The following is a 14,039-nucleotide window of genomic DNA, read 5'->3' as shown; positions in this document are numbered from 1 at the left end:
GAGTCAGAGGAGAGGAGGAGGAGGTCATTTGTGACTTTGCGGAGGGCTGTTTCAGTGCTGTGTTGTGACTGAGAGGATGGAGGGGGGGAGGCAGGTGTGGTGGTTGAAGGAGCAGGGGAGGTGGTCAAGTTGTCAGGGGGGTTAAGAACTTTGTTTATTGTAGAGAAGAGAGTCTTGGGGTTGTTGGAGCCAGCGTGTATGAGCTGGTAGTAGGACCGGCAGTGTTTAGTGCATTTTTGTATTGGTGAAGTTAGTCTGTATATGCATGGAGGTGAACTGTTAAACCGGTTTTATTTTGTGGGACTTCATTTGGTGAAGTTCAGGAGTGTACCAGGGGGCTGAGTATGTGAAAGAGACAGTTTTAGTAATGATGGGGGCCAGTAGGTCATGACAGGAGGACAGAGTGTTGTTTTAGTAGTCCACAAGGTGGGTTGGATCATCAGACACTGAGGGGGGGGGAGGGGGGGCAGATATTAAATTGGGGAGAGAAGCTGAGAGAGCAGATGAATTTATGGATTTGAGGTTCCTGAATGAGATTTTGCGCTCGTCTTTTGGGATAGGAATGGGGATGTCTGTGATGATTGCAAGATGTTCTGAGATATGGAGAGTGACGTTGGAGAGATGATTTACTGTGAGACCAGTGGAGCAGACCAGGTCGAGGATATGAGTGTGGGTGGGGGAGGTTAACATGTTGTGAGAAGTTGAAACAGTTTAACAGTTCCAGAAATTAAGTGGCAGATTTGCAGTTGATGTTGTCGATGTGGAAGTTAAAATCTCCAAGGATGAGGACAGAGGGTGATGTAGTACAGAGCTGGGTCAGGATATGCGAAAAATCTGAGAGAAAGGTGGGGTTTGACTTGGGGGGCGGTAGATAACGGAAGTGATGAGAGGACTGGGACCAGAGAGTTTGAAGGTGAGATGTTCTAAAGACATGGCGGCTGGGATGTAGATGGTGGTTATTTTAATGTCCTTTCTGTGAACAGTGGCAACGCCACCTCCCCGTCCTTCAGTGTGTGGTTTGTCTGTGTGGGTGAATCCTGTTGGTGTGATCTGGTTGAGTGAGAAGTAGTCCAAGGGTTTGTGCCAGGTTTCAGTGATCGGGGGGGTGGTGAGGGTGATCGATCTGGGAGCTGCCATGGTGGGCGGAGAAAAAGAAGATAGTCACGCACGTGGGGCAGACTGTACAGCGAGCTGTAGGTTGACTGCTAAAAATGAGCAACCTAGTCTGTTTGGGTGAACTCTTGGCCATATCTTCCGCAAATTCAAAATTAATTTCCATTGCTACGCGGATGACACCCAGCTCTACCAGTCCACCAAACCAACATCCTGCCTTCCACCCACCTCCCTTTCTGACTTCTTAGCAGAAAACAAATCCTGGTTTTCCGATAATTTTCTAAAACTCAACAGTGAAAAAATTGAGGTTCTCCTCATTGACACCAAATCCACTCTGATAAAAACTGATAGTTTCTCTCTCACCATTGACAACGCCTTGGTTTCCCCTCTTCACAGGTCAAGAGTCTGGGTGTCATCCTTGACAGCACACTATCATTCCAAGCACACATAGACAATGTCACTCGGTCTGCATATTTCCATTTACGCAACATTAATCGTGTCCATCTCTCACATCTGATAGCACTGCCATTCTTGTTCACAAACTGGTTACATCACGCATTGATTACTGTAATTCCCTTCTCTATGGTCTTCCCTGCAAATCCATACACAAACTTCAACTGGTTCAGAACTCTGCTGCTCGCAGCATCATCACCAGAACCCCTTCTATTAATTTTAATTAATCACTCCTGCTCCTCTCTACCTCACTGATCTCAATCACATCAACACACCCACTCATACTCTCAGGTCTTCCACTTCCATACACCTCACTCAACCCTCCACCCGTTTGACCACCTTTGGGCTCAGAGCATTCAGTCGCTCGGCCCCCTGCATCTGGAAGTCCCTGCCACTGAATATCCATAACACTGACTGGCTTTCCAGTTTCAAAACTCATCTAAAACACACCTTTTTAAACTGGCTTATTCTCTTTGATCACTGTACATATGTTCACATCAATTGCTGGTCTGATTTTTTATTTTCTTTTGCTTTGTAAATATGCCCTGTACCTTTTATAAACAATTGTTATATTGTTTTTAATTTTATTATTATTATTATTATTATTATTTACATACCCAGGCAAATACCAGTACAGGTTGGCTAATGCTAGCAAAACCTCCGTAATTTCAAAGGAATCAAGTGACACAAGTGACTAACGTTAGCTTTGCTGTTTTACTGTTTGCTGTTTTCAACAGGTCAGTTTAACCTTTTTTTTCTGTTTGCTGTTGTTTGTGATGGCTGCTCCCAACTGGTTGGCTTTATATGAGATGAGATATGTCTCATTAAGTTTGTGTAAAATGATTGACAATCTGTGTGTAAATTTGTAATCCGTTTTGTAGAAATAAAGATTACTTATTGCTGTTTATTAAAAAAAAAAAAAAAAAGCTCATAGAAAGACAGCATCGGTAAGCAATCGCAAGCTTTCCACAAATGGCCGAGTGATACGAGTCGATTTTCGTTCAGACTGGCAGAATGTTTTTCTCAAAACTCTGTTTAAAATGCAGATCCACAAGGGTGGAATTGAAATCCACAAATGCCTTTTTGATTCACTGTTAGAAACTAGATTCACAAATGTCCATTTTAATGTACTGACAGATATACTTTTTATTTGTGGAACTTGTTTGTGTATTTGCAGATCCGTATTTATATTTGCAAATTATGTTTGTGAGTTTACACATCTTTTGTATTTGTGTAATGTGTTACAGATTACACATTTGCACACTGATTGTCAATCAGTTTACACAAACTTAAAGCTATAGTGCATAGTTGTTGTCTCCCCCATGAGGAATTCTAAGTAATGACAACACTGTCAGCGCGTCTGTGAATCTGGGGGGCGGAGCTTCTGAAGGGGGGGTTGTATTTGTTTGGCAGTTGAGTTCAAATATCAACAATCTTTGTGCAGCATCGCTTACTGCACCTTTAACATAATTCAGTATTGATTTTAGCTCCATGTAAAGTAAGTAACATGATGTTTATCAGGTAATGCTCGTCTGCCTTAACAACGGTGTTTACACATTTTTATAACTGCTTTTAATAGTTCTACTGGGTGAAACATGACAAGGAATTTAGCAGAAGAACTTCGTAATAAAGACAAACACTTTTCATGTCAGTTAAAAAAACAAACATCAGTGTCTGAAGCAATTAGAATGTCATTTGTAATTTTCACCAGTGCCGTCTCTGTGCTATGATGCACTCTAGATCTAACTGACAAATCTCAAATAAACTATTGTTTTGTAGACAGTCACACATCTGATTAGCCACTATAACTTTTCACAGATCTTAGAGAGAAAGGGAAGATTAGATATAGGTCTAGTCAGTGTTGGGGAGCAACTACTTACATGTAACGGCTTTACGTAATTTGATTACTGTTACAGTTACTGGCAAAAAATGTGTAAATAAATGACAGTTACCTATGAAAATGTTCATGATTACTTTGCTGGTTACATCTGAATATTTTCTGTAAAGCCCAGTTCAGACCAAAGTTTTGCGGCGAGACGAAACCGTTTTAGAGTGTTGCAGGACAAGTTTTAGCAGTCTGAACTGGCCCGTCTCAGCTCGACTCAAGCTAGCTGGCGGTGTGGCTGCAACTCAGCTGGTCAAGTATCCAGAGGCTGGTTTTAGAAACTAAGGGACCTCACCTGTTTCAACAGCAGCTGGTCAAGTCAGCTACAAACTAAAGAAATAAAATGATCCAGAATCCATTTTATTTCTATATTACAAACTGTCAGCTGGTGGAAATGGCTGGTGGAGTTTTAGATGGAAGCCTCATTGGTGTGAACTGGCAGGTTACAGATGGTGCATTGCAAATAGCTGCACGTTTTAGCTAGTGTCATTGCGAATTTTTGTAGCTTTGCATGTTTTTAATGTGCACAATGTCCTATATTCATGTGATGAAGGATTTTAAAAGGAGTTTGAGAAAGTCAGTGTTGAGTACTGCTGTAAGGTTTTGAAAATTGTTTAAGAAGAGGTTTTATCACAACTACTTTAAATAAATGTGGTACATAACGTGGTAATAAAGTCATTGATCATATTTACTAAAGAAGTGCTAACTATTTTCCCGGAAATGTTCTTGACGCCCATTTTACCGAGGATGCATTGGTTAGTAACTTGTATGAACTTGGCAGCACCCTTATCCCAACATTGATTTTGGCATTCAACGAGGGGCAGGTTTCTCAAAGACCCCGCTGTGAACTGGAGCTCTCTCAGACTGGTCTCGTAAATAAGAGGCTTTTATTTCCTCGTTTGTTTAAATATCACATGTATACATACATAATTTTTTTTTTCTGACAAAATAAATATTTTAGAAGTTGAGTGTCAGTCTGTATGGTAAATTAACAGTTCTACATAAAGTGATAACATGCTGTGGCATGTTATTTAGACTTATTTATAATTTTATAATTTGTATTGCTGATTTCCATCTGTTGTCCCTGGGCATATACAGTGCACTACAATCATATATATATAATTCCACATAACACTAATAGGGACATCTAGGACACGCCAGTGCATATCCATTCATTGAAACTGACTAAAACTATTACAGTAATATTAGTTTTTGAATAAATAAGGGGTGTTTAACCACAAAAATAAAAGCTCAGTAAGTTCTGTTTTTTTTTTTTTTCATTATTATTGCAATAGTGGTAACGTTATGAGGTTTTCTTGTCAGGAGCTAGTTTTAATTATAAAGTGGTTATATTGTGGTTTTTATTTCTAGCTGTTATTGTGGAGCACTGCAGGCAGCCTCTGTGCTGAGGGTGTTGAGCAATAGCAGAAAGAACACATCATCTCAAACTGTTAACAGCTGTTTCTGTGCTTGTGAACTTGAGTGTTATGTCTCGTCAAGTATTTAAGTTTAGTCACTCATGTCTAGTCTCGTTGTGCACTTCCTGTTTTATTTTGTATTCACCTTTTCCCTCTCGTTTCAGACCCTGACCTCCTCCCTTTGTGTGAATTTCCCGCCATTGTCATTGTCTACCCCTGATTCACCTGTTTTCCCCTACCTCATGTATAAATAGTCCTTGTCTCCCTTTGTCTTGTGCCAGTTTGTCTTGTTCAGTCTGAATCTCGGTCTCGTCCAACGTTCTAGCCAGGTTTCCATGTTATCAGGTTTTGTTTATTTTGTGATCCTCCAAGTGAGCGTTTTTCTTTGTTTGAACTTTGATCCTCATTGTGTGTTTTTTTTTTTTTTTTAACTCTACCCAGTAAACTACTTTTGTTATACCTACTATTGTTTGAGAATCGTGCATTTGAGTCCACCAGTCTCATGTCTGAGGTGGTTACAGCAAGTTAATTCTTCCAAGAAAAACCAGCAAGAACGTTGTCCCCAAGAATACAAGTCAGTTCTTTGCATTCTTGAGATTGAGAAACAGCCTGAGTCTCTGTACCGTCATTGCAGCTGGGAAATGACTGTAACAGCACTATAGCGGCACTTTCTTCCTATATATAGTATAGTTGTGACATCACAGGGTATGGAAGTTCTTATAACTCGTTTAAAGGTACAGTTTCTGAATACAGGCTGAGCATTTCTCTGTGTATTGAGCGCTATGATACCTTCACAGTTTTTATAAAGCACATTGACCTGCCTTATAATCAACAGACATGGAAATCTCTTCTTTTTTTTTTACAATATGGGTCCTTTAAGTAGCCTAGTTTGGATAGGGATCTTCAACGTTTTTAAGCCAAGGACCCCGTAGTTGCATATTAAACTGGGTCAACAATAAAGTGTAGGGTGGTCTGTAGCCTTTAGTCATACCTTTTTTATTGCATAGAATCCTAAGCTATTAAAATAATAATTGTTCAAATCATGTTTTAATATTAAACATGTGGCACAGTGAATCCTTAGAATGAACTGGATCTGTGAAAGGCTATCATAGTGACTACCTTACCTCTAGGCCAGTAAGCCTATCATCAATAGAGATTTATATTTGCTAATAATATGTTGGATTCATGCTAAGATGTTTTCATTTTTTTTTACATTAAGACTGTATCCTGATGCACATCTTTGGGCCCTATTTTAACAATCTAAGTGCACGGCATGAAGTGCATGGTGCAGGTTAGGGCGTGTCCAAATCCACTTTTGCTAGTTTAACGGTAGAAAAAAGGGTCTGTGCGCCAGGCGCATGGTTCAAAAGGGTTGTACTTAGTGTCTTCATTAATTCATAGGTGTGTTTTGGGTGTAATATGCAATAAACCAATCAGAGTGTTATCTCCCATTCCCTTTAAAAGCCAGGCGCGTTTGTACCTTGGCGCATTGCTATTATGATGGCGGATTTGCACCGTAATATTTTTATTTGTAATCTTTTGCATGTTTGTGTGCTGCTGCACTTACCTGTGTGTAACAAGCATAGTGTGTGTGCACGCTGTGCACGAGCCTAGGTGCATTTTACTAATGTGCTGTTAAAATAACAATGAAATGCTGCGGTATTGACTTTAGACTAGGTTTTTGTTGGTCAATGGCGCGATCAATTTTCGATGCCTCAAGATAGCAATACACCAAAAATGCGGGGGGACTTCGCGTCTGGTGCTGGAGCCAGCGGCGGGGCCGAGGCTGGGGGACCCAGCAGCTGTGGACTAGTGGTATCTGGGCTACTGTACCAAGTTTGACTTGAGGACACTGTATGTAAGTTTTGGAGCCAAGCTTTCAAGGAACATTTAACCAGACTAAAAGAACACGATGGATGCTGACTGTTCAGCTTATAGTCTGTTTGTTACTCCAGCTAGATTGGTGTGTTTTTCACATAGCTTATTTCAGAATTTTGATAGCCATTAATGTTTAGCATAAGAAGTTCACTAGACCTGTTTCAACGTACCTGTGACTTCAGACAGGAGGGGTAATTGTGGGCTGGAGTTAACGTGTGCTGCGTATCTTACAGATCTGGGGAATGGGGTCTGCGGTCTCAGAGGGTTAGGGGATTTATTTTATTTTTTATGGCAGGATATCTTGTATATATACCACAATAAGGAAAGTAAAATAGCCTTTGTTTCGGTATATGCACCGTCTACATTTGACGTAAGCTTTTTCCCGTGTCTAACCAATGAATTGCTCTCTCTCAATGAATATTCACTAATTATAGGGGGAGACATGAATGCAATGCTAGATTTAAATCAGGATAGATCTGTGTGGCAACCACACAGAGGCCCAAAAACACACATCAGACATGTTGAGAGCAGTTCTTGTATCTTACAGATATATGGAGGATGCACAATCCTACTAGCAAGGATTATATCTTTTTTTCCGCGCGTCACTCACCCACTCCTGCATTGATTATATTCTTTGTTCTAGTGAGCTTAAGGCAATGTTCCACACGATAGCTGATAACAATGCGCTGATAACCACATTCCATTGTGATATGTTAGGAGAAAGGCAATTTAATAACTCCCTTCTCCAGAACACAGCTTTTGATGGAGAGTTTAGAGCCAAACTGGCTGAGTTTATTGCAATCAATACTGACTCAGTTTCGGACCCCGCATTCATTTGGCAAGCAACTAAAGGATTTATTAGAGATTTCACATCTTCCTTTGAGGTCAATTTGAAGAGAAAAAGAGAGGCAAGGATTGCGGAGTTAGAAGAACGTTGTAAATCTCTACATACTAAATACAAATCTACACATAGTCTTTTAGTCACAAGTCGAGCAGAGCTAAATTATTTGCTATGGAGAGCTGGTTCAATGGTTGCAAACCAAGCAAATTGCTGGCTCTGAAATTAAAACAAAGTGAGTCCAGAGCTACAATCAACAGCATCCGTACAGACAGAGGTATCTCAACTAATCCTAAAGATATCACCGCCACTTTCCAATCCTTTTATTCAAAGTTGTATGAGTCATCCTGCAATCCAGATCCGACACAGTGCCAGGAGTTCCTAAAAGAGCTTCTGCCTCTTCTGGGTCGAGAAGAGGCAGAAGAACTGAGTCAACCTATAACGTTAGAGAAACTTGAATCAGCATTAAAAATGGTTAAAAAAGGGAAAATGCCGGGGTTGGATGGAATTCCATCAGAACCCCTCCGTGTCTTAGCTAACGACATTGAAACTCTAGCCCGGAGGGCTCCTGCAGTACAGATGGAGCATGCCAGGGACTAGTTCATCCAAGCCACAACCCCCAAGGGGCTGCGCATTCAGACCCAGCTCGCCCATCCCCATTCCATACAAGAGGCTTTGGAGCTGGCTCTAGAAAGGGAGATTGTGGAGGGCGGGACCATGGAAAGCGACCCTGGAGAGAGCGGTCCTACGTTGAGAGCCGCTGCATGCACTAACACAGCCCAAGTAAAGCCTGCATGGGCGGCTGAAATGAATGAACTGATCCGGGCACGCATTTGCCACAAAGTGTCACACGCCCTCGCCAATGCCCCCTGGTCTACTGGGGATGCGGACAGCCTGGCCATCTCCTGAGACAGTGCCCCAAGCATTCCAACGGGGAATGGACCAGGGCCCATATAGATGGGATGGTACGGACCCCTGGCATTATGTCCCATGCTGCATCATCGAGAGAAGGAGGAGCCAAACAGCACAGGCGGGGGAGAGGGGCTACACTCCCCCCTGAAGCAGACGAGAACACAGAATCCATGATGGTGGTGGGTTGGACTCACGCTGGGAATTTCTACCACGTTCCTGTCACCATATGTGGGGCTTCATGTACTGCCCTTGTGGACACGGCTCCACAGCGACACTGATGCGGCCAGATGTGGTTCCAGAGGGGACGCAGTTGGAGCAGACTACAGTGCAGCTGAGGACAGTGACTGGTGAGCTGGCCCCTATGCTTGGTACAGGGAGGGTGACGCACCAAATTTGGGAGGTCGGCCAGCGGATTTTACAGTGTGGGTGGTGCAGGTGCAGGACCCCTGTATACTGGGGCTGGACTTTTTTAGGTCTGCGTGCTGCATGCTGGACCTAGGGGAGAACACAATGACCTTCCCCCGGGGCCCCACTGTCAGAATGATACCACCCACACAGTCCTCAAAGCCACACCCCCTGGTTGGGACAGCCGTGGAGACACACTGCCATGACACAAAAAACCCAGAAGAGAGCAACAATCCGCAGTACCTTGCCACTGGTGTCCCATGCCCCCAGCAACGGTCATCCCATCTCTGCACACTCCAGGTCATCTCCCCCAGCCCAGTCAACTGCAGTGGAGGGGATAGACAGGTTGACAGCGGTAAGAGAGATATGGAGACATAATTGTGACCAATTGGAGCAATGGCAGAAGGAGGAGCTGTGGGAGGTGTTATCTGACTTTACAGACATTTTTGCACTATCAGACAATGAAGTGGGCCTGACACACCTGGTGCAGCACGAAATAGACACTGGGGATGCACAGCCCATCAAGACGCGTCCCCGACACCTCCCCATGGCTCACCGTGAGGCTGCAGACAGAGCGGTGGAAGAGATGCAACGAGCTGGCATTTTCGAACCGTCAGACAGCCCATGGGCCTCGGGAGTGGTGATGGTTTCTTGGTGTCTGGCTTCTCCTGGTTCTCTTCACTCAACCTGCGAAGCGGATAGAGGCAGGTGCCACTCAGCCTTGAAACGAGACCAAAGACTGCCTTCTGTATGGACAGGGAGTTGTGGCAGTTACGGGTACTCAGTTTTGCTCTGTGCAACGCCCCAGTGCTGCAGAGAGTGTCTGCGGCGGGACTGAAATTACACCCACAAAAGTGCTGCTTCATGAGGAAGGAGGTGGAGTTTTTGGGTCACCGACTGGGGGAGAAGGCATCAGCACACTGGAAGAGAAAGTGCATGCAATGAGAGACTGGCCCACACCCACTGACCAACGACAACTGAAGAGCTTCCTTGGCCTGGCCTCATATTACAGGAAGTTTGTGCGAGGTTTCTCCTGCACAGCTGCCCACCTGTACCACCTGCTGCAGAAGGGCAGGAGCTTCACCTGGACGCCACAGTGCCAACAAGCCTTCAACTACCTCCAGAAGGCGATGACAGAGGCCCCCATCCTCACCCCCCCGGACCCCATGTTGCCGTTTATTCTGGACACAGACGCCAGCGACGTGGGCATGGGCGCAGTGCTAGCTCAGGCGGGGCCAGAAGGACAGAGAGTAGTGGCGTATTTCAGCAAAACCTTCAACAAGGCTGAGCTCCGCTACTGCGTCACGCACCGGGAGCTCCTCGCCATGGCGGCGATAAAACACTTCAAGTACTACCTGTTTTTCCAGTAAAAACACACCATGACCTTAAGCTACATGACAGTGAGGCTATATGGCTTCAAGTGCAATTGCCGCACTTGAAGCCTATCTTGATTGGCTGCTGTTATAGGGCTCCAAGCTCGACAATACAGTACTTGGACTGTTTATGTGCCATGTTGGATAGGGCTACAGAGGAAACTAGAGAATTGTACCTACTAGGTGACCTGAATATTGATTGGCTATCTGAGAATTGCCCGCTGAAGAATTGGCTCTTGTCTATGGCTAATACCTGCGGACTATCTCAATTAATATTTCAACCAACAAGAATCGCTGTTAATCACACTGAGGTCAAATCTTCAACATGCATTGATCATATTTATACTAACTCTCCAGATATGTGCTCCAAACCTGTGTCTATTCCAGTGGGTTTCAGTGACAATAATGTTGTTGCTGTCTCTAGAAGAATGAAGTTGCCTAAAGCTAATGCAAAAATAATTTTTACTAGATCCTATAAGACATTTGATCAAGAGGCTTTTCTTGGGGAACTTAATAGCATTCCTTGGGCTAATGTATGTGATCTTGAGGATGCTGAACTTGCTTTAAAATTTTTCATGGACTATTTTATGATTATTGCTAATAGACATGCCCCTTTCAAGAAATTTACTGTTAAAGCCAAAAGTGCTCCGTGGATAGATGATTCATTAAAGAAACTAATGATTTTGAGAAATGATTCCAAGAATGTTGCAGTCTTAAGTGCACATGACGATATAAAAGATTATCGCAAATTAAGAAATCAGGTCTGCAAAATGAACAGAGAAAAAAAGAGAACTTTTTATCAACAGAGAATTTCTGAAAGTGGTCAAGATAGTAAAAAAATATTGTAATTTTTGAATGAAATCATAGGTAAAAAACAGCTCAGATTTCTTCCTTTGTAGAACTAGATGGTGCGTATTTAACTAAACCTCTTCATATCGTAAATTATTTTAATGATTATTTTATTGACAAGACCTCCAAGCTCAGAGAAAACATGGACACTACTGTTAAATACAATTCAGAAGAGCTTATAAGAAATGGTTTCATGAGGGGAAAAAACTGTGCTTTTGAATTTCATGAAATTAATGTTGATGAAGTAGAGAGATTGTTGAACTCTCTGGAAGCTGATAAGCCTGCAGGTATGGATCATCTAGACTGTAAACTGTTGAAAATATCTGCTTCATACATTTCCAAATCTATCTGTCATATTTTTAATATAAGCTTAATCAGCGGTGTTTGTCCAACATTATGGAAAGAAGGAAAGATTTTTCCTATTCCAAAAGACAAAAAGTCTTCATGGTCCAAACAGCAGGCCTATTAGCATCTTACCTGTTCTTAGTAAACTTTTAGAAACAATTGTGTCTGTGCAAATTCAAGAATATCTTTCTATAAATGGTTTAACATCTATGTTCCAACATGCATACAGAGCTGGTCACTCTACTGGAACCGCTATGTTACAAATGTCTGATAGCTGGCTCAATTGACTGGTCGATGCTTGTGGGCACAGTTATGCTAGATTTCAGTGCTGCTTTTGATGTGATTGATCTTGATCTCTTAATTGGTAAACTTAGTTGTTATGGTTTTAAACACTCATCTATTTTGTAGTTGAGAAGTTACTTGTCTGGTAGATCACAGAGAATATATTACAATGGCACTTTTTCAAATAGCAAGGCGTTAGACTGTGGTGTTCCACAGGGGAGTTGCCTAGGGCCTCTTCTTTTTGCAGTTTTTACCAATGATCTGCCGCTTGCAATTGGACAAGCAAGTTTAACAATGTATGCTGATGATTCTACCCTCCATTATGCTGCATCTACATGTTCTGAGCTTAATCAGGTTCTATTTAGGGAGCTCAACATGGTACTAAATTGGATAAAATCAAACAAACTTGTGCTAAATGCATCAAAAACAGTCTGTATGGTATTTGGCTCTAAACATAAACTAGCACAAGGGCCTAAATTGAATCTTGAAGTTGCAGGCCAATCTATAAAACAAGTAAATAAAGTTAAGCTTTTAGGACTACGGCTTGATAGTGCATTGTCATGGTCTGATCACATTGACTATATGGTTACTATGATGGGAAGAGCAGTTGCCACTACAAGGAAATGCTCACCATTTCTACCATCTTCTTTATTAAGGCAAATTGTTTGCTCTTTAGTTCTATGTCACTTAGATTATTGCTCAGTAATCTGGTCATCTGCTTCAAAAACCCAAATTAGAAAACTTCAAGTAGCACAAAATAAAGCAGTAAGACTTGTTTTAAAGTATAACCTTAGGTCCAATGTAGTTAAAATGCATGAATGTCGTCAATGGTTGAGTGTTGAAAAAAGATTATTAGCCAATGTGCTTACTTTGTTGCACTCTGTTCAAAGTCAGACACCATCATTTATTTTTGATAACATAACATACAGTTCAGATATCCACACTTATTTAACTAGAGGAGCCAGTAGAGGGCAGTTGATGTTACCTTTACCAAAATCCAATAACTTGAAAAAAACTTTTATTTACAGAGCAAGTTCTTTGTGAAATAAAAACCCTAGTAACATTCGTTTTATCACAGGAAAGGACCATTTTAAAAAAACAAGTCAAATCTTACCTTCATTTAAATAACTTATTATGAGGTTTCTGATTGTGTGTCTTTGTCAATGTAAGCAACCTTACTGTTAGCCATGTAATATATTGTAATATATAATTTTGTTTTCAAGATATTTCTCTATTTGCTTGGTTTGTTATTGTTTTCATTTAATTATATTTGTAATTTTTTGCTTCGGGGTGGCAGAAACCATTCACAGTGATCAAGGGAGGAATTTTGAATCACAGGTCTTTGCCACCATGTGTGAGCGTATGGGCATGCATAAGACCCGGACCAGGTTCAACAGGACCCTGGCAAAGCAGCTGGCAATCCTCACCGCGGAGCATCAATGTGACTGGGACACGCACCTGCCCCTCGTCCTCATGGCCTACAGGTCTGCTGTTCAGGAGTCCACCTCATGCACGCCTGCCCTCATGTTGGGGAGGGAGCTAACGACACCAGTGGAGGTGGCCTTTGGCAAACCCCCTGACACCCCTGCTGTTCCTCCAGGGAGAGAGTACGCCAGGAGACTCCAGGATTGGATGGAGTCCGCCCACATCTTTGTCCAAGACCAGCTGGAGAAACTGGAACTATGACATAAGGTCAAAGGGGAGACACTTCCAAGCCGGAGTGCTGGTTTGGGTGTACAGCCCACATAGGAAGAAGGGACGGTGCCCCAAGTTGGACTGTCATTGGGTGGGGCCTTGTCAGGTGGTGAAGTGGTTGGGTGAAGTGAGTCCAGCTGCCAGGAAAAAGAAAGGTCGCACTCCACAGAGACAGATTGGCCCCATACAGAGGAGACTCCCCCTAATGTGTCCCTGTTATTTTTGAGTTAATCAGTTATGCACTAATGTTACCAGCAGAGGTCAATGTGGTTCTATTGAGACCTATTGGGGGGGGTTGTCTCGCGAGAGGGGGGGGGACAACCCGAGTTGGGATGTTGAGGTTGAGGAAGAGCGGGATTCTCTTCTGTTGTTGAGCGAATGAATGTACAACAGTGACCGGAGTTAAGCTGTGTTCCCTAAATAAATGCACAGAAGTTGCAAGCCAGTCATCGCCTCCTTATTCAACGCTGCAGCACTGGGGTGAGCGTTACAGTATGTTGAGTTTTGAAGACCTGAGAGCTAGTTTTGAGGACCCCAGGACATCCTTTTACTTTTATATTTGCTTAAGATCAGCCCTAAAATGTTATGGAGTG

General features: G+C 42.6%; 1 protein-coding gene across 1 annotated transcript in view; it reads left to right on the top strand.

Annotated features, from left to right (window-relative positions):
- Positions 1–14,039, top strand: part of LOC116052891 (kin of IRRE-like protein 3) — a 368,756-nt gene that overhangs the window by 245,609 nt on the left and 109,108 nt on the right. The window lies entirely within an intron of this gene.

Source organism: Sander lucioperca, chromosome 13 (assembly GCF_008315115.2).
Source record: "Sander lucioperca isolate FBNREF2018 chromosome 13, SLUC_FBN_1.2, whole genome shotgun sequence".
In the NCBI taxonomy this organism is placed as follows: domain Eukaryota; kingdom Metazoa; phylum Chordata; class Actinopteri; order Perciformes; family Percidae; genus Sander; species Sander lucioperca.
Note: the sequence above shows the minus strand (reverse complement) of the source record. Positions and strands in the feature narration are given on the sequence as shown.